General features: G+C 38.0%; 1 pseudogene across 1 annotated transcript; it reads right to left on the bottom strand.

Annotated features, from left to right (window-relative positions):
• Positions 1-12,150: 12,150 nt before the first annotated feature.
• Positions 12,151-12,888, bottom strand: LOC143590688 (uncharacterized; annotated as a pseudogene). The gene is made up of 2 exons (XR_013145518.1): positions 12,673-12,888; positions 12,151-12,469 (listed from the first exon to the last, which is right to left on the bottom strand). The product of XR_013145518.1 is annotated as an uncharacterized LOC143590688 (transcript).
• Between the last annotated feature and the right edge of the window lie 8,524 nt (positions 12,889-21,412).

Below are 21,412 nucleotides of genomic sequence, written 5' to 3'. Positions count from 1 at the left end.
CGCATGGTTTGCCAAGAAGCGATTAAGTGCGACCAGTCGCCCATTCAGTGTCTGAGCCTGTTTGATGGTGGTAGGTGATTCCATTTTAACAATGGCTTCGACCTTTTCAGGGTTCGCTCTAAAGCCATCTTTAGTAACAATGACTCCCAAGAACTTCCCTTCTTCCATCCCAAACGAACACTTGCTCGGGTTGAGCTTCATGTTTATCTTTCGGAGCGTGTTGAAAGTTTCTTCAATGTCTTTCAACATCGCCTCAGGCTCGAGGCTTTTGATGACCAAATCATCCATATAGACTTCCAAGTTTCTCCCGATTTGGGCATGAAACTCTTTGTCCATTAGTCGTTGGTACGTGGACCCTGCATTCTTAAGTCCGAATGGCATCATTTTATAACAAAATGTACCATCGGGCGTCCGAAATGCGGTTTTGTCCTGGTCATCAATGGCCATGTGGATTTGGTGGTACCCCTTATACGCATCCAAGAAGCATTTAAGGCGAAATGGTGCCAACGAATCCACTTTGAGATCAATTTCTGGTAACGGATAACAATCTTTGGGGCATGCTTTGTTCAAGTCTTTGAAATCTATGCACATGCGCCATTGTTTGTCATTCTTCGGTACCATTACGGGATTTGCAACCCATGTTTGATATCTACTAACGCGTACGATGCCTGCGTCAAGGAGTTCCTTGACTTGGGTTCTACACGCGTTAGTTTGTTCAGGCCCCATTACCCTGCGCTTTTGTACGACTGGCGTAACAGCCGGATCGCATTTGAGCTTATGCTCCGCTTTACTTCGGGGTACACCAGTCATGTCAGCTGGTGTCCACGCAAAGATGTCAGCGTTTTTCTGCAGTAAGCGCTTGAGTAAGGTGCGGGTGGGATCAACAATTGTTGGTCCAATGGTAACGGCCTGGTCGGGGTATTTGCCATTGAAGGCCCATTTTTCCGGTTCGGTGATGGTTGGTTTAGCCTTCTTCGGTTTGGGTTTAGATGAGACAGATGCGATGCATACCTGGGGAATGCCAGAGATCATTGCTACACCCTCAGCTGTTGGCCATCCCATCATGCCGTGGACTGAAGATACCACGGCGTTGAATCTTGCCATCCCATCTCTTCCGAATAGGATGTCGTATGTGTGGTGTGGCTTTTTCATCACGACAAAATCCACGTCTTCTGTGCGTGAATGATTCCCATCAGTAAGAGTAACGGGGAAAGAGAGGATACCCAGGGGTGTTTCTGTACTGCCATCAAACCCTTCCATTGAAGCGTAGACCGTCTCCAAGCGTTCTTTGTCTTCATCGTCCAGTTTATCAAAGAACTGCCTGTACATCACTGTCGACGAAGCGCCGTTGTCAGCAAGAGTGCGGGAAGTGATGTAGTGCCCCAGCTGGCTTCTGATGACGATGGGGCCTTCTTTGCTGGGGCCTCCTGGCACTCGCGGGAAGCGTACTTCAGCTTCCTTCCACGCGCATGGTTCTGCCACCCGTCTTTTTCTTCCTCTGACCTTGCCATGAACCATGTTGATGCTAATGTCGACGGGCTTTCGTCCGTTACCTCTGTACCGGTTGTCATTCCTTCCTCCCTTCCTGATCGATGCCACGAGATGTGCAAGCCTTCCATCCTTGACAAATGTTTCAATAATATCCTTCAAGGATGTGCACTCTTCAGTACCATGACCCTTTGTCCCGTGGAAATCACAGGATTTGCTTTGATCCGCATTAGGTTTCTGCCGGATCGATGGGGCTTTGGGCCATGGCAATTTTTCCGTGGCAAATATCTCCGTGACGCTCTTTGTGAGTGGCGTCCACCGGTGTTTTCGATTTGAAGGGTGTGTGTTGTCCCTTCCGCCAACAAGAGGGCGAGAGCTGGATGAGGTGTCAAAGTTTACCCTTGACTGCCAAATACCTAGCCTCCTCTTTTTGTTCTGCCGGGCGATCCGGACATTGTTCTCTCTTGTCCTCTGCGTGTAGAGGTGCGTACTCTGGGGAAGGTCCCTTCCCAGCTGCTTTTCCGTCTCGGCAAAGAGCTTTGCCGCCGTCATGATGGCATCCCAAGTTGATGGCATGCCATCCTTACCCGTCAACGTGCGGATAAGTTCTGGGTATTCGGCGCCTTGGATGAAGGCGGCGCGAACCAGATCCTCACTTATGTTGCCGAGACTAAGCTTTTTGGAGTTGAAGCGAGTGATGAAGTCTAGTAAAGATTCATCCTCCTCTCTTACGCAGTTGAGGATCGTCCACTGCTCTTCAGTGTACTTCCTCTGTTGGCTGAAGTGTTGGCTGAACTTGTTCTGAAAGTCCGCCCAGTCATATATGTGGTGGATCGGTAAACGATCGAACCATGCCCTGGCTGCTCCGACCAGAGTCATCTGGAACATGTAGCACCACGTAGGTTCCGTCCAGTTGCTGACGGTAGCCCCCGCAATGAACCTGTTCAGATGGTCGTCTGGGTCGGATAGACCATCATAAGTGCCAATGTTTGACATTTGTTTGGCGCTTCTTGGGGCGATTGCCTCCGCAATGTCTCTTGCGAATTTTGACCTTCCTGCATTTGTAGCAGTTGGTCTAAAGGTCTTGGAGAAGTCACGCGGGTTTCTCTCCGCGATTGGTTTAAAAGCTTCCCCAAAATTCCTTTTTGGTTGGACGTCTGTGTCCTTACGCTTCCCTTTCGCCTTATGGCGAGGGTTCGCGTCGGTATCGGACTCCAACTCGTCTTCTGAGTACTCGCAGTCACTGCTCATATTGAGGTGTTGGCGAGTACTGGTGAATTCGTCAGCCTGTTGAACTGAACGCAAGCGTTCATCCAATTCGGCTTGGAATTCTCTTTGCCGTGCTTCGGCCCACGCCTTCACTTGATCTAGTGTTTGGCGAGGGACCTTCGTTCGTTTTTCCAGTTGGGTATCGGTGAACCCCAATGGAATATTTACTCCACTTGCCCCGGCTTGGGTAGTCGGGGTAGTGTTCGTAAGGATTGTATAACCGCCGGTGTTCCCCCCAGTTGCTGGGGTTGTTACCGGGGTCTCTTGGTCGGTTACAGGCCTTTGGACCGGAGTAACGTTAACCATTTCTTCAGAAATTGTGAAAAAACTAAAATAGTTCTAGCTTTTATGCACGGATGGCGCCAATGAAGAAACACTAAGTGACCCGGTACAGATTATAGGTAATCTGGGGGTTAAGTAATGTTTCCCACGAATGAGATCTAGCTGAGAAGGCTGTTCTTCAGGAGACCTGCAAAACAAACACCGTAAGCTCGTCACTGAGAAGGGGGGGTTCCTCCTTGTGACCACCCTCCGGCGTGAGAATCAGACTAGGTTGCTCTGAATATAAGTGTATATTAAGAGATTGCTAGATAGCTGGATAGCAGATGATCTTACCATTCCAAGATATTGAAGTATTTATAGCCGAAGGTAGGTTTCCTAGAAGGCACAGCCGGCTGAATAGTATTCCTGTTCAACCAACAGTGGACTGTGCACAGGCCATACTGGTTGGTGGGTAGGTTACGGCCAACAGTAACAAAGTCGGCTGCACTATTCCACCAACTATAGATTATGCACGTCCTACTTACTGTGGATTGTACGCAGGCCATGCTGGTTGGTGAATAGGTTACGGCCAACAGTGACACTATTCCACCAACTGTAGGCCGCGCATGCTCCTCAGTAAGGGTTGGTGAGTAGGCAGCGGCTAATAGTGACAAACAGTACTAGAGGGTGCTCCTCCTCGCCCTGTTGTCGATGAGCTGTCACCCTGTGATTGGCTCATGGGCTGTTCTGGTCAGATCGTCTGTCCTATCCATACCTTGGTAGGTATGGTACAAAAGATCTTTCAGAATCAGACTGGCTCATTTAGGCGGGATTGTTCCCGCCTTGCTCATTCCTTCATGTGACTACTGAAGTAGCTAGTGTCTTGTGCGTGTAACCCTGCTGTCTGCGGGTAGCCTTCCCTGATGGCTTGTATCCGCAACTGCGGGGACAGGCGGGGTACTTCACCATTGGGAGGTTTTCCCTGCGTGTACAGCTTGTGTACTGCGCGTAAGATCCTATGAGCATGGTGGGTCCTGCGGGAGCAGATGGCCTTTGCGCAGACGTCCCTGTTCAAGGTGAGTCTTGCGGGACCAACTGGTCTCTGCTGAGACCTACCTCTTCAGCATGTGAAGATCGAACCCGAGGTCAAGGAGGAAGACCCAGATGAAGATGAAGACTCGGTGTTCATCTTCAATGATGATGGTGGTTGAGCCTTTGAAGATTTGAAAACTAATGAATTAGAGAGGAGAATACTACCTGATAATTCATTAGTGGTTTATTTTTATGCTTTCATAAAAACATGTTTATCGATTCAATACGTTAAAACAATTTATTATTTGTTTTGGTTTGCCAGGTTTACAGTTTGTTAGTTTTGGGCCTATTACGGTTCATTATGGTCCGATGATCAGAATGTTTGTTTGGGCCTTTGGCCAACAAATAGCAGGTGAAATACTTAGAAATATGCCCTGCGATATTCGTTAAATTTGTATTTGTATTTGTTTACCTAATCCGTTTTATAATTCGAATCTTCATTTTTAATAAAAGTATGAATTATTTACGTTAAATATGTTTTCTCATGCTATTTTATGTTGTTGAGATGTTACATACATGATAGCAAACTCTATTTACTATATTTATATTATAATTCCATTTAAACAAAGGCAAGGGTGAAAAGTGTAAAAAATCAAAACTTTATGTCACGTTTGTCTTTCGCGTGTCGCGAAGAAGTCCTCTCATTTTCTTCGTAACACGTGACGATTCTAGGCCAAACCTGGATTCGTTTGGGCAGCACAGTAAAAGTGTTTATCCTTCAACATTCGCGATGCGTGAGAGACTCGAGAAAAGACGAGACCAAATAGGATCGCGCATCACGAAGATCACGGCTAGTCTCCCATGCTACCCTAGTGATTTTGCATTACGCTAATTAGAACGGGTCTACTTTTACATTTACACATTTACTTTTATCTTTGAATTGTTACATGATGACATGTGGCTCGTACATCTTTTTCATATTACATATAGTAAATTCTTATGAAATCTCACCAACATGCGTATCGACAAATTATTGTTTTATACGTGCTACAGGTTGAAGTCGTTTCAAGGCGAAGATCACCTAGTTCAACCTTAGGCTGTTATTATTATTATCTATAACAATTGAGAAGTTTGGTGCTGTCAAGTTATGATTGGGCCATTTGGCGGCACCATATTGATCATTGATTTTGTTTTTATTCTTTATCCTTTTTTTTAGTTTCAATATTGTACTGATATAACCAACAAAATTCACGTAGAATCATAACCTTAACGACTATGGCCGATAACGCTCCGGTTTATCAATGCTCCGGTTTTACCAACCAAGTTTATCAAGCAACACCACCCCATTGGTCTACCTCGATTTTTATTTTTTTCTCCCTTTTTTTAGCTCTTGTAACGTAACGAACGTAACGGAAACCGGCCGAATTCGTGTCGTATTACCGCTTCAATGCCAGGGACCGATAACGCTTGAGTTTTACCACCGGCTAGGTTTACCGACCAAACAGACGTCGAAAATATTGGTTTTAGTACCGGTACATTCACGCACGTAACCGAAACCGACCGAATTCGTATCGACTTACCAACTCAACACTTGAGTTTTACTACCGCCAAGATTTAATATTCATGCACGTGCCGAGTGGGCAAAACACTAGCTGTTAATAAACGAACTATTTGTCTTGCTTTAATTACATTCTATGTAACGGTTCTTTTACGTGTATCATATGACACTTTGATAATTTTAATATGAATGATGTTTACTGTCACTTTAGTTGCGTTCTATGAGTGATCAACGCCGCACTCGGGCATATAATATGTCCGAAATAAATGGTACGCCTTTATATGTGATATGCATGCGGTCTTTAATTGTTTATTGTTCATATATATACTTCATTATTATTATTATTATTATTATTATTATTATTATTATTATTTTTTCATGACATGTATACAATACACACATTATTCCTAAGCTTTATGCCTAACTCTTCCTCGTGTTTTAAAGTTTACGTGAAAAATTCTTTAATTTTCCAACATGTTTCGATTTTTCTCTAACTCCTTAAAGTATGGTTCACGTGGTGGGAATGCAGCAATTGAAAGGGGAATAACACTGTCTGTATAAGAGTTGAACTGTATGCTAATGTTTTTCTTTATATACATAAAGGATTTAAATACTCTTTTTCTGTTACAAAACTTCTCGTTAAAAACGAGTTTACAAACAGTTTATAAGAGTTAACTAAACTATTAGTTATTTCTAATGCCTTGGAATCTCGAACATTCATTAGGCATACTCTTTTCTACTTTTATTCTTGATTGCCAGATGTTTATTGTGTGCTTAACATATGTACTTGGGCATTTCCTTTCTTAGCACCGCTTCCACTTGCGGTGCTTGCCTTTTTCAGACATTCTGTGCTAAAATGTTCTTTCTCTCCACAACTATAGTGTTCAACTATTTTCCTCCTGCAGACATCTTCTGAGTGACCAATTTTCTTGCAGAAGGCACATGTGACCAACGGATTGCTTTTGAGAATGTTAGTTTGTCTCAAACATCTCCCAAGGTGTCTCCTTCCACAATATGACAGATTGGTCTTGTGAATTTAAATGACCCTTCCTTCTTTTCTCTGCTTTTATTTGTTTTCTTTTCCTAGGTTTCTTTTACTTTTCCTTTACCATTCTTATATTACTCTTGGTTTCTGATAAGACCATTCATGAGATAACCAACCAATCATGGCTGAGTCAGTGGTTTGAGGCAAATGAGACCTCACCATGTCTCTAATCTCCCTAGGTAAACCCCAAATATAGAACGTTACTTTATTGGATTCGGGTGTTACCAAGTGTGGTACCAATCTACAAAACTCATGAAACTTAGTATTGTATTCCTTGAGATTAGTGTCTTACACTTTATGGTTTAAAAACTTGGTTTGAATAAGATCCGTTTCATGCATGGGACAAAAAATTTTTATTACAAGTTCTTTAAACGCTTTCCATTTCATTTTTATTAAAGTCGATGTGAATAGCTTATGAGACAAAATTGAGTTAGGGTTTTGATTTGTTATGATGCAAAGACGGTGTACGGTGATTTAATTGAGTTAAGGTCATGTATATATAGCGATTTGAGGTCGGGTTAAGCCGTAGTTCGTTAAGCATAGCATTTATCATCAATTAGCTGTCAATTACTACGATTAAAGTATGATTTCGACACGTTTTTGCTCAATTAACGTTTAGACATGGTCAATTCCGTGATTAACGGATTTAATCGAGGTTCCAATGAATCAATGGGAGCCGGCGGTGGTAGGGAAAAAGAAAAAAGGAAAGAAAAATAACTAAAATTCAAATGTTTTGAAATTTGGCCCCCATAGTTAAATCAGTTAGTTGGGTCAAGACCAATCATAGATAAAGAGTGGATTTTGCGCATAACTAAAAGTTCTTATAACTCTTTTCATTAATAACGAATTCAACTGATGCGTAAAAGAAATAAAGACAAACCAAATAAAGTAAATAATAATGATGAATATCCGAATAATAAGATAAAAAAATTAAATGGGTCGGGTTTCGGTCCGAATTAGACGAATGTTACACTAGTGTCCCCAATAATTGTACCATCATCCAAGTACCAAACATGGAAGACATTATTGCAATGATATATGTTTTGGTGAACAAGTGGATGCAAAACTAAGGCAAAAAGGAGAAGCCCAAGAGGGTCCCCCTATTAAACCCCAGTGGTGGACATAATGCAAAAATTACCCACATATAGCTTAGCCGACTACCCAAATAGAAAATCCACCCAAATGGAAATAGAAGGGCATCGACTCTGAACCTCATGTAGAAGGGTTATCCTGTCGACTAAGTTGAAGGCATTAGAGAAATCAACAATAAGAATAGCCAATGACCCAGCCGAGTGAAACTAATTTAGAAATATGTTCGCGCTACGTAGGATGGCCTCTACCCCACTAGGGACTCCCACCCCACATTGAAAGTCATAGAGGTATTTAGCAATCTCCTTTCCAACACCCTTCATAGCCACCTTAGAGACCAACCTCCTCCAAATGGCCCCTATGGCTATAGGTCTAATCCTATTATCTGGTTTAACCAATGGCGTAGGGGGGGGGGGGCAGAAGCAACAAACTCTACCAACACCCTAGGACACCTTCCCTCTAAAAATAAATTAACCACCACAGAAATAGCCTTGAGTAAAATATTCGCGATCGGAGAACCCTCTCCTCACAATGCATCTAAAATGTGTTGGGGTCTCAATCCGTCCCACCCACAGGAAGCCTCTTTAGGGAAAGATTTAATGCACCCAAGCACACTCTCAACGTCCACAACAAAGGAGGCTCGGAAAGAAAGGAAACAGGCATAATCGGAGGGGGCGGGATGGGATGCTTAAACACCAATGCATTCAAATTATCCCTACCAAAAGGTGCAACCTCTTAAGAGCAATAAACTTTAACCACGGCAGTAAAACGCCCGTCCGCAACTTTTCACAAGCATTATTGAACATTGGCGCACAACCCGGAGTTATTAGACTCGAGGACAAATGCATCACCAACCGGAGGAAAACCCCTAAAGTTTGGTCAAAAAGCGATAAAATAAGCTCAATGAAACCGTCATTGTCACTCCAAGCTACCATTGTAGAGACCGCTTAATACTATAACATTGTAGAGACTTCCTTGTAACATCTCGGATTTTTCGTATTTGTATTCGTTTATGTTTAACCCAATTCGAGAATGTAATTCGGATCTTCTGTATTAATAAAAACTTGGATTTATTAGTATTTAACTTGGTTTAACTTATTTTATATTCTCATAACTTTCAAACTCGTCAAACAACTCTTAGAAACCCTTAAAATCGCTTATTTTGACTTAAAAACGCATTTTAAAGAAGTTCGGGGACTAAAAATAACAAATTAGAAAATCTGATGAAAACCCACCCATCTCGTAGCGCGACGGGGTTGCCCTATGTTGGTCGTGTATCGCGACCAACTACCAGTTCAGCAAAAATTCGTTCTGATTTCGTTTTAATGCCCAATCTTCCCATTTTAAACCTAATTAACAAAAATTAAGTTACAAGAAAAGTCATTTGGTCATGCTACATGTCCAAGTTCATTCCTATATTAATAAAAATTAACTTGTTAAGTTATTAGGTCCGATTTTGTCATTAATTGATTATTTGTTTCCTAAACGAGCCCATTTACTTATTATATTGTTAATAAGCAAATTTATGAATTTATTATTTAAACTAACATAACATAAAACCCTAAAACACTTATTTAAGCTCAGCCTTCGTCTTCAATTTTCATTCAAATGGTGTTTATGGTGTTTTTCTTCAAGAATCTTTGTTCTTCGGTTTGACTTTCAAGCTTCAAGACTCTTTGACTCGTATTTTCTCATCGTTCCTTTATATTTCCGGGTAAGTTGTCTTCTGATAAAATGTTTGTTTTCATCCAACTAACAAAAGCCCTTAATCCATTTTACATGTTGATGGGGTTTTGTTGGTCAATTGCTGTACGACCCGTTTAGGGTTATAGAAGTCAATTTTGGTACTTTTTCGATTACTATACCTTATGTTCAAAACTAGCTTTCGGATCACAGAACTATCATGTTTGTTTTGATATTTTGAGTGTACTGGTCAAAAACCGACTCCAGATTCAAAGTTCTGATTTAGAACAGTACAAGCTCGCTTAAACGTTAAAAATCTCATATCTTGAGTTTAATTCATCCGTTTGACTTGATTCCAGCAGCTATGTTCTCCTTTTTAATTCTACTTCATTTTATCAAAGTTTCAGGTTCATTCATGTCAGCTCAATCAACAAGTTAAAAATCTATCGCTAAACTCATCTAAGTAACAAGGTGAGTAATCACTCTCCTTATTTTACTATCTTCAAACCTTTGGGGGCTTTATGTGTACCCCTTAGTATTTTCATATTACATATTATCCATAACTAGCAAATCATTATTTTTGTGTGTTGAAAAATTGAATGCTTATATGCTACATGCTTACTTGCTTATTTGTTTATTATTTTATCACACTTATTTCTTACGTATTATATTATTACAACAAAATCTGGTGATTACTTACTCAACCTCGTGTTGACAAATATATTCTATTTTGTACGCATATTGCAGGTTATTCTTTGGTTTGAAATGAAGGTTGAAGATCACATAGAATAGGCTTTAGGTTACCAAATTAAAAGACAATTTGTTAAGATGTTATTTATTATTTGTTTTGGATTAAATTGTTTTTGTTTGAGATGATGTGTACTTGATTTTAACTTAAAAAAATAATTAAATAATGTCACTAATATTGTTATGTTAGTGCCTTGGAAGCTGTGAATCAACGGTTTGCGTCCCGACATTTTTGCCTTAGGTTGGGAGTGGCATTCCTATAGCCAGACCTGCGTTCATGATGGTTAGAAAGTCTGAAAACTCATAATGTGCGACATGGTAAAACCAAAAGTTTCACCCGCGCCTCAACATACTCTGACATAGCCGCCACCTTATCCAGTGCAACCACTAAGGCCTGGGAAAAAGCCATACAACAACTATGAGAGATGTTTTTAACAATCGTGATAGGAAAAGAGAAGACACGGTAAAGAGAGCCACATCTACCCCCACCCTTCCCACCGTACCAACTTCCCTCCCAACATGTGGCTTAGCAATCCCTATTATAAACTCCTCCACATTTCCGCGACCCACTTGAACCAGATCGTCCGGCCATCATGATGGCACCCTCGACGAAGAGCATGTAACTCATACACACCTCACACACCCACTGGCGCGAGACCTTTAAAGCCTCACCAACCGAAACAAACAAATCAAAATTCATAGAGTCCGCCTCCCGCAAGGTCCCTTTCCTATCATCTGATGACAAATGGAGCCTCTTAATAACCTCCTTCGGCCCCGGCAATTCATCCTGGCAACAGTGAAAACCTCTAAACGGACACGGCCAAACACACCCCCTTCAAGAGCCCCTAACATACCACCACCACCCAATAACCCCCCCCCCCCCCAGCCACGAAAAGCAATCGAGCCTCAAAAACCCAAAGATTAAACTCCGATTAAATGACCAAGAAGGCCAAAGAACCCAAAAACCAGCTTCGGTTCTATGACCAAGAAGGTCAAGGAACCAAATTGGGGACGAAACAACCCAAAGAGTCACATAATGAAATATCATATCTGATTCATTGATGTATTGATAATATTATACATCTTCACTTGGAGTTTCACCAACCCCCACTATAAGTCCATCACCAAAACCCCCCAAATTTGCAGGTTCACTATTTTCCCTAAAACCCTAACACCCACTCTTGCATGCTAGTCTGTCATGGAGAAGGTGGGCGGCGAGATTTGCCTACTGGTGGTCGCTGGATAGCGGATTGGCAGCGGCGGCCGGTAGAGAACTGGCGAGGAGAGTACAAATAAAACAGTGTAGAAGATGAAGGGAAAATAAAGTTTAAGAATTCAACGTTCGTCGGAGGTGGTGGCAATGAGCTTCGACAGCAGAAAGTGAGCAGCAAGAGCGTGAGAGACAACGTGGTTATCTTTGACGGCGTAAGGATGTTTTAAGTTAATTAATACTTGCTTTGTCTTTGGAAAAAAAACAAGAATCTACTATTGATTTAAAAACATAGGCCTTATGAAAAAAGATTGGATCTTTCTGATAATATGATAATTATTAGTCCTAAAACATTATTTTAGCTTATATATTTCAACACATTATTTTAGTTTGTATATTTCGTTACTCGTTAATAACTACATTTCTTTTTATTTGGGTACGGTCGTGTTATTTAAATCCTCGGAAAACGTCGTAATTAATATTCATATTCATGACTTTTTCTTTTCTCTTTAACCAATTACCCGGTTTATAATTAATAAAAATTAATAATTAATAATACTCATATTCGTAACTTTTCCTATCTTTATAACCAATTACGCCTTTAAGCCCGGACCATCGGAGCCCAAAATTCAAACTCGATAACCATATGTCTATCAATTCCCAGAAAACAAATCCATCATTAATATATACAAATGATTAAAGTCATTGTATTGTAAGTTTGGAACTCAAATACACGAATACAACTCATGAATAGCATTCCCTTCCTCTTCAAACAAACAAAGGTGTTTGATTTGAGAAAGCAGAAGCAGTTGTAGCGCCATTGGTATGAGATGGATGAGCAGGTGGCCTGCTACTATTGCTCAGTGAAGAACAAGTAGATCTTGATGCGGTTTTTGTGAAAAGCTTTGAAGATGATGCACTTCGTGTGGGAGGTGGAAGAAGTCTTGATAATGCCACGTAACTTTTGCATGATTTCATCCTCATGTTGTATGGGTTTTCCGGTTTAGCTAGATCTTCTAAGCATGTCACTTTTGATAAAGACGTGAAAGATTGTGATTTCCCTTGAAAGTGCTTGGATAACCCTTTCCTGCTGTTGTAAATACATCAAACATAATAAAAATAAGGACAGATTCAAGATCTATATATGGTAGGTGTAGAATAAATCTAGGAAGAAAAGAAAAATAAACTTGCACATCAACATGTACGGTTTTCTTACATAAAAATAACCGATCTTAAACTTAAATTTTTGTGGATATGTCAATAGTTTTCGTAGGATTAATGTTAACTTACTTGGGTGGAAGTTGTTGAAGTAGATCGGACATGTTTCCTAGGACATGATTGTTATCCGAGGAAGAATGGTCAAACTCATCGTCAGATTCATTATCTGAAGACACCACGCTCGAAACATCCGATGAATATGAATCATCTTCTTCCTCATCATAGCCCATGATCCCAATCTTGTTATCTTGATCTAATGAAGAAACCCATCTCCATATGCATCTTCATCATCATGCTTTCTCTTAATCTTAAAATCAAACGGTGCGGCTTTTGAAATTTGAAAGCAAACTCAAGTGTTTTGACTTTATGGTTAAGGTGAGAGACGAGGAGGATGATGGATTTAAAGGGTGAGAGGATAAGGGTACAAGTGGGATGTGCGTGATTATTGGAAAAATGCTGCGTGTATTGTATTCCCATTAATTATTATGGTTGTTATTTTGTAGTGGGCAAGAAAAGATTCGGTGTTATCCACTTCTATATTTGGTGGGCCCCAATTTATTTGGTTTGAACGACACCACTCAGAAAGACACAACGTACGGTGTTTGATTATTAGGTATGGGATGGTTACACATACACACCTAAGCTATTCTTAAACGGCACCAGGGCCCTCCTAATGTTAAAAGAGAGTCATGCACGACTTTTATTGTATTGGCAATTTGGTACCGGCACTAAAAAGCCTTGTTTTTGCAACTGGTGTCCTTTTTTTTCCGAAAGAATAATGAATAAAGCCTAGCTACCCAGGCAATACATTTATCTGAGAGATCAATACATAAAAGTTCAAATGCGGCATAGTGTTGTGACTTGTGACACTCATCATCGAAACTCTTATATGTGAGTAAAGATGACTACCAAAGTAAGTAGTGTGAAGGTCAATACTACTAAGTTAGTAAGAAGTTAAAGAGGTGATCCTTGAAAGCGAGGAGATTATGGATCACTCTTTCATACTTATGACAAGGGATGATTAAGTGTGATCCCTATTCCCTACCTCATTAAGGAAAAGTATGACAATCTTAACCTCTCAGATAAAAGTTAATACTACGATGATCTTTACCAGTTTAAATTAAACCCTATTGGGTAATGAAGATTAGCTTTTATTGGGAGGTGAATGAGTATATATAAGACGAGTATGTTAATACTCAATAGTTATAACCTTAAATCCACTACTATGGTTGTTTATTTATAGTTTTCATTAAGAAAAAATGTAAGAAGTTTTGAAAAATTAAAAATAATTTATTCACTCTTAACTCTACCCATACTTCCTAGAAAATGTTTAATGTTATTTTGATCTAATCCATGATAATACAGGGGGTCTATATATTGATCTTCTATAATGTGAGGGCCTAAGTGAAACTAACCGTAACACCAATTAAAAAAATTAAGAAAAGGAAAATGGGGCGGTGTCATCTAGAGTCTAAAGGCGTGTTGGATTTTGGTCAACGAGATTCTTTCCAGACTACGTTAAATAAATTCCTAGGATAAGGATGCTACAACGAAGGATATTAGTCGGCACCTATAAATTGTTCCCCGCCACCAAAAGACAGAAACAACCGGACCATTATTTACGCCCATTTCTAGGGTATGTTTGGCAACAAGTTTTTAAGAGTTTTTAGAGGCTTTAAGCTTCAAGCTTTTAAGAAAAAACTCCTATCAAACAAAAAGTTTTGTTTAGTTCAATGAGTTTGAAGCTTTTATATTAGAAGAAAAAGCTCTTTACTAGCGTTTGAAAAAAAACTACAAGCTTTTACAATTGAATTTACAATTTTGGTACTTGAACTTTCATCAACTTTTGTTAATTTATATAATAGTTAAATCTTTTACCCTTATTAAAAACTAACTACCCCCATGACTCTGTAAAAGTCCATAACTGTTTCACACGTTAATTATTTTTTAAACACATTACATCATAAAAAAAAGCATTTTATTTTCTTTAATTTGAGCATGATATTGATATACTTCTTTACCGGTTATGATTGGCAACAAGTCGAGTCAGACGAGCTCGGGTCATGTGTAAGACCAAATTAGGGTCGGAACGAGTCGATAAAAAAAGGTTAATTTAGTTTGGTTCATGTCTATACGGTTTTGGGTCGAAAGAGGCTAGGTCAGAACATGTTTCAGATTAAAACGTGTCAGGTCGGAAAGGGTTTCAAATCAAAAAAGGTTGGTTTAAAAACTACCTATTTGATTTTACTGTATATTTTAGCTTTGTTTCTTAATTTTCGTCACGATTACACGCTTGCTGCCTTTGCACGAAGTACACGTCTGCATTCGGGTTATGCGTGCACTAATATCAAGTGAATCACGTACCGACACTACTTATGCGGTTGATCTTAGGTTGCGCATGCACTCCGCTGCACCGCGCTGGCGCCCAATTATTTTATTAAAAGCTTCAGCTACTCTGCCAAATACCTAAATATATCTAAAAAGCTCCAGCTACTCTGCCAACACCTAAATATATCTAAAAAGCTACAGCTACCAGCTTCCAGCTAGTTTTGCCAAACATACTCATATTCTCGTTCCCTAAAAAAAGCATGTTTTCCAAACATAAAATAAAACTAATAGAATCACTTTAAATTAATTTTGATATATCAAACTTTCAACTTATATAAGTTATATGTTAGAAAATAGTTAAAACTAATTTTTATACATTAAAATCTCCAAACTTATATTGTGAGATATACGTGCATTTTTCACAATTTAAATATTAATAATCATTTTTTAACAGTCAAATTAATCAACGTAAAATAATATAAAATTTGTGAATCAATTAGTGTCATTTTGTCAAAAGTTAAATAATTCGAAATTTTGACAAGTTATTATCTAAGACTAAAAAATCACATGTACTTTAAACATGTTTAAAGGGACTTTAATATATAAAATTTAGTCAATAATTTTTTCGTATAGATATTACAAGATAAAGATTTTAATATATCGATATTAGTTTAAGACACTTTTTTTATATATAAAATAACAAAACTATAATGGTTTTTTATGTTCACTCATTATTTTCTTTCTCTATTTCCTGAAAAGAAAATATTCTTGGAAAACAACCTTAATTTTCCATTATTAAGCAACCTTCTTAGGTTTGTGCATGTAAACTATATTTCTTTTTCCTCACCATATTTGAGAGCTTTCCATATTAGGCGTAACATCAAGTCAACTTTAAGTTTTTACGCGAATAATAGTTAGAACACTAATTAGCCATTTTTTTGATTATTAACATGATATCTTGGGTCATTTTCAAGCATCCAATTTCATTTTCAATACCATCTTTTTATGATTCTCTCATATGCAATGATGGGTGTTCATAATAAAAGCTTTACATAATTGTTGATTACTAATTCTTAAAGATCAAGTGATCCTTAGTGGGTTTTAGTTGAAAGAAAACGTAGAGAATAAATATTGTAAAAGTTATAAGTAATTATACCAAGCTTAATGGGCGTTTCCCACCCCCAAGGCTCCCCAAAGCATCGGGAACACCGCCCCCGGGGCGCTTTCGGCGCTTTGGAGGGAGGGAGCGAGCACTTCCCACAATGCGCCGGTGTGTTGGTCTTCTTGGTCAATATAGCCGTTTACAATGGCTAGAGAAAAAAAAAACATTTATTCCATCCTCTATATAAATCAAACATATCAAATTTTTTAAAGCACCACAACTCATTCTTTCATTCTCTATCAAAACATAAACAAAGAATCTCCTATTCTCTACCCACGATGAATCCATTCGACCCTACCATGTTCGGTTTTGGACAATTTGCAGCCAACCAACACCAGAACACCACCCAACCAAACACTACACAACTGACTCAATCGAACACCACAAAAGCGAGTCAACCAACCCCCACCTTCCTGGCTGGTTTTAATTTCGACCTTAATATGTTGTCATACATGCAATATTTAGGGATGCCCACCAACGTTCCAGCCAGTGTTTTTAACCCACCGACTCATCCGAGCTTCATAGTGACACAAGACGAGATGGTGCTAGAGACTCAACTCGATCCGGTGTTTCAAGACGAAGCGAAGAAACAACTTGGTTTGAGCAAATCTAAAAAAGTCGGATCGAGCAGAGCTGGATGAGGACTGTCACTGTCACACCCCAACCTACAGCGCAATATGCCGGGGGCGTAAACTGTTGATTTACAACTCACAAGACACTATTATACAATTTAAATGACGATATCTAAGATTACTTTATTAATTTTAAATCAAATACACAAGTCTCAACCAATTACAAATAAAATCAAAACAAATAATAAAATAAATAAGTACGCATAAATTCCTAAAGAATGTTTTAAAAGCAGTAAAATAGGGGATTGATTACTCACCTTATTAATTAGGTGAGATAGAGATAATAAAATAAAGATCAACAATGCTCGAGTCTTTAATGTACTGACAGATCTGATACTAATGAAACTGAAACTTTGATACAGTAAAGTATAATTAAAAACGAGAACATGGCTACTAGAATCAAGTCAAACAGATGAATAAAACTCAAGATATAAAATTTTTAACGTTTAAACGAGCTAATAAATTTCAGATTCCGAACTTCGAATCGAGAGTCAGGTTCTGATCAGTTCACTCAAAATATCAAAACAAGCATAAAAATCTTCTAGCCCGAAAGATAGTGTTGATCAGAAGGGATAGTAATTGAAAAGGTACCAAAATTGACTTTTATAACCCTAAACGGGTCAGAAAGCAATTGACTGACGAAACCCCGTCAATTTATAAAATTGATTGAGGCTTTTGTTATTTAGATGAAAACAAACATTTTATCATAAGACAACTTACCCGGAAAGATAAAGAAACGATGAGACAATACTAGTCAAAGGGTCTTGAAGCTTGAAAGTCAAACCGTATAATTAAGATTCTTGAAGAAAAGCACCATGAACACCATATGAACAACAACCGAAGATGGAGGATGAGTTTACATAAATATATGGGGGTTTGGTGGCCATGGTTTAAAGGAAAATAGTTTAAATTCATTCATTAATAGTATAATAAGTAAACGGACTTGTTTATAAAACAAAATAATCAATTAATGACAAAATTGGACCTAATAACTTAACCAATTTGTTTTTGATAAAAAGGGAATGAATGTGGACATAACAAGACCAAATAACTTTTCTTGGGTTTTAATATTCATTATTTGGGTAGAAAAATATGAACATTTGGTAATTAAAACGGATTTTAAACGATTATTGCTGATCTCATGGTTGGTCGCGCTACACGACCAATTCAGGCTTATTCCCGGCTCGCTATGAGATGGGTGAGATGTCACACCCCAAAAGAACCTTAATTTAACAGCAGAAGACTTAATCAATTAATTTGGACAGCGACAGACGCCGCTTAGCTATTAGTTTTTAAGCACAACATATTCACATGCAAATTGGAATTTTATTATAAAATGTCATAAATCACACATGTCAGAGGTTTAATTAAAATACAAGTCCAACATTCAAGTATCACACCTGTTTTCCCACTTCATCTCCACGAAGCACCCACTTTTCCTTTAACTGAAAAACACGTTTAAAATACGTCAAAACAATGGTTATTGAGTTCTCAATTTTTAAAACTTATATCTTGAAACAAAGCTTTTCTTGGTTTCATAAATACCACTTCGTGCATGTGGCCCAAAGTCTATTTTCGTTGAAATAGCAAGAATCGTATTAACGACTTACAGTCGTAACAATATTTTAAAAGCAAGACTTTCCTTTATTAAAATATTGATTCGTGCTTATCGGCACGAAACCCAAAAGTCACATTGAAAACTAGTTTTCGTCCTCCGAAAATCCATTATACCCATTTCTCTTAATGAAAGTGTCTTTTTAAAACATAGCGTTTCTTTTTCAAAACAAAGCCGATAATTACACCAAGTCCAACATTGTTTATTTCAAAACTATTTCACCCATACTAGACCGAAGTTAACGCAATACCTCGCCCATAGTGGACCAAAGTTAATGCAATGCCTTGCCTGTACTAGACTAAGATCTACTTTCGTTTTACACACGAAAGCTAACTAAAAATCCCGGTCCTCTTTTACTACGACAGACCAAATGGACTACTTTCGTTTTGCTGACGAAAGTGTCTAAAATACAACATTTTATTCTTTAATCAAATTGTGGTAGTCATAGACTAGCTAGGAATATAACAAATGTAAAACCATTAAACCTATAATCAAAGTGTACAATAATTCGAATGTTTATCCTTTTACCCACCAGCGCGACTGGTGATGATAGGGTAGCACCCCGATAGATCTACCAATATTTCTATACTTGTCCAACAGTTAACGATTATAAAGACTGCGTATCTTCGAGCCAGCCTGACCACGTTAGTTAACGTTGGTCAAATTTAAATTCATTGCAATACCATAATTTCCAAATAAAATGTGTTTTTGACTCAAACGTGTTTTGCCACAATACATTTATAAACACTTTAAAGCGTTGAAAATGGTGGAGATTTCTGAGAAACATATACGAGGTGATACACAACCAGTTAATGTTAAGATCTTAATTATAATCATACAACGATAACTGGATTCCTATGTTAATACAAAATATATTAACACATAAACACATATACAAGTATGAACGCATCCTAATTTAACTCGTTTATCCTTACGCGTCTTATTTATCATAATTGTAATGATTAAATTACGAACTTCTATTATTTTAGAAAATCGTAACCGAATCGAATGTTTCAAAATGGCATATAATTATAAACTACTTAATTTCAAACAACATTGTAAAACTATTATATTTCTCGAAACTAAACACGGACGTTATTTAATAAAAAGTATATATTTATTGTAAAACATAATAACCTTTTTATTAACCGATTATCTGTATAAAATATTTTTGTCTAAATATCATGTGTGTGTATCATAAATTTATACGAAATCGTCCAAGTCTCGATTGTACCGTTTTTAACACTCGATATTAACTAACGGTTTTCTAAATAATTATTAACAACATTTTCATTGTCCAAGTAATTTTCGATAACAATATATATACTAATCTCTCGTTATCTAACTTTTCTAACACTTAAAGATATAAAAGATATACCTCCTTGCGTACGGTTCGAGATTAGAAATCTGCTCAAAACCAGCATGCAATGCGATCTGGATCGTTCATACGCGTTCGTTTTTGTGTCACGAACGTTTCTCTGGTCTCGGATCGTTCATACGACACCTCAAAACCTACATGTAACTCGTTTTAAGAAACTATTTTCGTTCTAAAATATGACTAGTAAATTACGAAGCTTATAACTCACCATCCGGACATCTAATCATCGATTCCTTTGGTGGAATGAAAGAACTATATGTTAGGAAGGTTCACCGAAAATTCCAGCTCGATCCAACGGTGAAATCTTCGGGAATCTGCATTTCTTTAGAGCTGCATTTTCAAAATTCGCCCAGGAAAATGAACACGATAACGAGTCTAGAAACCCCCATTTAAACAGCTCCAATCCTCATCTCCACCGTGTTGGTCTGTCATCGGCCACCGCCGGCCACCACCGGAATGCTCCTCCTTCTCTCTATCTTTCTCTCTCTATAATGCAGAAAATATTTTGATAATGAATTAAAAGTGGGTGACCCACCTTATATAGGTGCGGTTTTAGACGAGTTTTACAATCGTGTTTTGGTCTCTCGTTTCAACGATCCCGCTACTTCGAGTGACGTTGTATTTTCCAAATGCATTTCGTCAAAATAATTATTTCGTTCTCCACTTAAAATTTTCTCGTTAGCTTATTATCTTCGCTAATAAATGATTGTCGATCTTTATCCGTTGTCGGATCCGTGTTACTCCGAACTTAGTAAAACTAGTGTAGTTGTTTTTCCCAAAAACAACTCATCGAAACTTATGGTGTCTATTCGATTTATTTTATCCGAATAACAAATCTTGAATATAGAGATAGTATTAACTTTTACAAGCTCATCGGTATATGTGCTTTAACGACCGTATTCGAAAATTACTAATTTCCTTTTCCCGCTTCATTATAACTCATAATTTAGTCACGTTCTCGTCAACGTTCTCGCTTTTCAATTCTCTACAGTATTCATAAGGATTCAACCATGTACATTTTCTTGAATGTCGGGTTGAATATTGTCATATTCAACCGAAAACGTTTGTTTCTTCTAAACTTATCACCAAAATTTCTTTACTTAGTTTGACTTCTCACGTGTTTTCCTTTACCTTCATTCTTAGAATACAATAATATTTTAACTTACGGTCTTGATTTCTCACATAACCCGGTCTAATCATGTCTTAATCCCGATTATGAAATATAATAATACCTTTTATTTTACCGGGTGTCACCAGAGATTCAGCAGGATTTTCAAAAATGTCATTTTTAGTCCCTGTACTTCAATAAATGCTTTTTTAGCCATGTTAAGCGATTTTAAGGGTAACTAAAAGTTGTTGACGAGTTTAGAAGTTATGAGGATATAAAATAGGTTAAACTAAGTTAAATACTAATAAATGAAAATTTTAAATAATCCGAAAGGTCCGAAATTACATTCCTGAGTCGTGTAAACGCAAACGAATACAATTATGAATAAATCCGAAATGTTACAGTCACACAAAAAGAAAGACGTGGCCGAGCCTCATACTAAAAAAACAACTCAACTATGAACCCCCGAGGATTATTTGATCCTTTCGCGGTCGTGGTGCGTGGTGTCAGAAGATCCCAAATATTATAAGTTTTGTTTAATATTTTTTTTATATATGTACTAATTTTTCTTAAACAAAATATTAACGGT

This window comes from Bidens hawaiensis, unplaced genomic scaffold, assembly GCF_021521415.1.
Source record: "Bidens hawaiensis isolate Kalapana, Puna unplaced genomic scaffold, B.hawaiensis_p1.1 tig00038781_1, whole genome shotgun sequence".
Lineage (NCBI taxonomy): Eukaryota > Viridiplantae > Streptophyta > Magnoliopsida > Asterales > Asteraceae > Bidens > Bidens hawaiensis.
The sequence above is the reverse complement of the archived record's forward strand: the minus strand, read 5'-3'. Positions and strand labels throughout refer to the sequence as shown.